The sequence below is a fragment of the Tupaia chinensis genome, unplaced genomic scaffold, assembly GCF_000334495.1.
Source record: "Tupaia chinensis unplaced genomic scaffold, TupChi_1.0 Scaffold149973_1, whole genome shotgun sequence".
Classification (NCBI taxonomy): Eukaryota; Metazoa; Chordata; class Mammalia; order Scandentia; family Tupaiidae; genus Tupaia; species Tupaia belangeri.
In genome coordinates, this window is record NW_006209815.1 from 34,789 (window position 1) to 38,351 (window position 3,563).

Consider the following 3,563-nt stretch of genomic DNA (forward strand, 5'->3'; position numbering starts at 1 on the left):
AGATGCTTACTAAATATAGTTTTTAAGAGAAAAATTCCTATATTCCTCACATTCATAAGGTTTCACTTCTATGGGAGTCCTCTGATGTACAATCAGCCCTACCTTTTAGGGGTAAAATGCTGCCGACATTGTTTCTTTCCAGTGTGAGTACTCAGATGTACAGTAAGATGTGACTTGGGAAAAAGTTGTATTACATTGTTCAAAATCATAGGGTTTCTCACCTGTGTTGAGTTATCTGATGTACAGTGAGTGCAGACTTCTGGGAGAACATTTTCCTGCAATGTTCACATTCATAGGGCTTCTCTCCTGTGTGAGTTCTCTGATGCTCAGTGAGATATGACTTCTGGGAGAACATTTTATTACATGGTTCACATTAATAGGGTTTTTCTCTGATGTGTGTTCTCCAACGCCTAGTGAGGTCTGTCTTGCAGGAGAACGTTTTCCTACATTGTTCACATTCATAGGGCTTCTCTCCTGTGTGAGTTCTCTGATGCTCAGTGAGATATGACTTCTGGGAGAACATTTTATTACATGGTTCACATTAATAGGGTTTTTCTCTGATGTGTGTTCTCCAACGCCTAGTGAGGTCTGTCTTGCAGGAGAACGTTTTCCTACATTGTTCACATTCATAGGGCTTCTCTCCTGTGTGTGTTCTCCAATGCTTAGTGAGATCTGACTTGCAGGAGAACATTTTCCTACATTGTTCACATTCATATGGCTTCTCTCCTGTGTGAGTTCTCTTATGTACAGTGAGGTACCCCTTGCTGGAGAATGCTTTCCCACACTGTTCACATTCAAAGGGGTTTTCTCCTGTGTGAGTTCTCTGATTCTCAGTGAGATGCGACTTCTGGGAACACACTTTCTGACATTGTTCACATACATAGAATTTCTTTACTGTATGAATTTTCCAATGTCTACTCAAGACTGACTTGGGACTGAAAGATTTTCCACACTCCCCATATTCATAGGATTTCTCTCCAATATGAGTTATCTGATGCACAGTGAAGTATGGCTTCTTGTAAAACATTTTTCCACATATTTTATTTTCATAGAATTTCTCTCCTATGTGACTCCTCTGATATACAGTGAGGTCTGAATTCTGGGAAATCATTTTCATACATTATTTACACTTATAGAGCTTCTCTCCTGTATAAGTTTTCAAATGGTCAGTAAGAGGTGTGTTCAGATACAACAAATTCCTGTATTGTTTTATCTACAAATTTTCTCTCCAGTAAGAGTTGTCTCATGTATAAAAACAGTTGAAAGCTTTGATAATTTATGGACATCATAAGGTTTTACTCCTCTGTAATTTCTCTGTCTACCATAATTTTTGACCTCTGAAAAAAGGATTTTTTTTATGTTTTTTATATTTCTAGGGTGTTTCCCTTATGTGCACTCACTGAGGAAAAGTTAGATTTTAATTCTACAATAAGAATTTCTCTTACTCTTATGAATAGGAATATTCCACTCTATCTTTAAAATCTATTGTAAAAATAATTTTAAAATATAATTTTTCACATTCTCTAGATTTATAGTGGACATCTCATGTATCATCTTCTCATCTTGTGCTGAATGAGACAGACTTTTTGTAAAAGGGTTTCTTCCTCACGTGAACTATATACTGGGCAATAAGAACTGTTTTAGCACATGCTTTCCCATATTTATTCTATTTAGAAGCAGTCTCTCTCATATCAGTCCTCTTTGGTTGGAAAAAGACAACCATTTCCATAAATCATATGTGAGAATTTATTTTATAGTACTCATGTATATTTCAAATATTGGTACTGATCTATAATAAGAAATATGGTTCTTTCTCCTTAATATGTTACTGTAGCAATTTACATTAATATTTTTGAAAGCTGAGTGAATTTATTTTCTTTATGCTCCCCTTTTCTTTAATACCTTTAACAATATTCAAAATATTTACCTCCTATCTTCCTATAATTTTACACTGAAAGATTTCCATGCATCATGTGTTTTCCCTGTCCTTTTACTCTTTTCTTTCTTGCAACAGTGGGTATTGTGTACTGTTTCTTTGCTAATGTCAACAGTTTTCTAGATCATCTATTGGCAGAAGTCAAAAGAAGTCTTGTCACATAAGAAGAAATGTTACTTAGGAAGCACTTGTAGCCAATAAAAATACATATTAATTAATTACCCTAAACATGTCATCCCATAGGAACCTTTAAAAAATATATACCCATTTTTTCACATCTTATCCCAGGAAAACATTTCTACATTTTTCTAACTTCACCAGTACTAACATTTTGTTTTACCCTCTCAATGAAATACAAATTCTTTAAAAGAAAATGTATTACACTAGTCCTAGTCCTTGAAAACTATGCATTGACTAACCTGGGAGGCTCAAGCTGGGAAGTTCTTCTAATGTCCATGGATCTCCTCCTTGCTCCAACTTGAAGATCACTGCAGGTCTGGCAATGGATTGTCCTGTTAATAAAAAGCAGTGTGAAATTTTGCCAACTATTCATGTAAGCTACTTGAAGAGTAACAACGGCTCAGCTTTATCAGCTGTGCAATAAAGGGACTGATTTGGGCATTTTGTTAAAGAGGAGTGCCACTCACATTAACCACAGAATGAAATCTCACTCCTAAACAGCATTAAACATTATGAAACCCTCATACATTTATTATAAAAGGAGACAGTAATTACCTCAGAGAGCTTCATGGGAGTTCCACTAACCCAAAAACATCAGGTTGCTGTAGGTCTCCAGCATCACATCCTTGTATAGAATCTTCTGAGCATCTTCCAGGTCCTGCCACTCCTCCCAGATAAAGTACAGAGCAACATCCTCAAATGATATGAACTCCTGTAAAAATATATTTCCCCTCATCAGTCCTGAGAAACAGAGCATAACATGGGAAATTTACTTTCTCTGTATGTGCGTATAGGCTTGTTCCTCTGTATATTTCTGAACTCTTTGTAAAGAGAGAAAAAATAAAGTACAAACATTTTATCTCTTTGGTAACTGATTCATTGCTAAATTTATTACAAGTATTTCTTCAGAGAGCTCCAAATGTTTTTGCTGCAAGGGATGAAAGCATAATAGATATTCTGCTATGTCAAGGTGTTTATTATCTCATACAAACACATAAGTATAAATACATATCTGGAGTAATGTGTTAGAATTAAGTAAGGTAGACACAAGTTGATGGTAACCAGTCTAAAAACAATGGGAAAGTTTTTTTTCTTTATTCTGTATTATCAATTTGTTCTTCAAGTCAATGATGTTAAGAACATGTATGTAAATGTTCTTACAAAAATGGAATTATAGCAGTCTTCCTATGAAAGCACAAAGGATATTCCTAATATTAATGGAAGTAGAAACAGTATATCTAGGTAAGTATTCCTGGTCTGTGATGAAAGACAAGGTCAGTAAAGGTGTTCAAAGAACTAATTACAAAGTGATTTTGTATTTAAATACTTAATCTAATTCCAATAAAATATTTTATGTGCATACTGTTACTCATAAGTTGAAGTATATTTACAAGCATCTTTATACTACAGTTGTGCATTCAAAAAGCTTTAGAGTCCAAATAAAGAT

General features: G+C 34.6%; 1 long non-coding RNA gene across 2 annotated transcripts; it reads right to left on the reverse strand.

The window, feature by feature from the left end:
* Positions 1 to 612: 612 nt before the first annotated feature.
* On the reverse strand, positions 613 to 2,782 carry LOC106734237 (uncharacterized). 2 transcript variants are annotated; one of them, XR_001369931.2, is made up of 3 exons: positions 2,702 to 2,782; positions 2,356 to 2,424; positions 613 to 642 (listed from the first exon to the last, which is right to left on the reverse strand). It is a non-coding gene; the product is annotated as an uncharacterized LOC106734237 (long non-coding RNA). The 2 variants fall into 2 exon arrangements; XR_003548429.1 differs by lacking the exon at positions 2,702 to 2,782 and having other exon boundaries at positions 2,356 to 2,443.
* Positions 2,783 to 3,563: the final 781 nt, after the last annotated feature.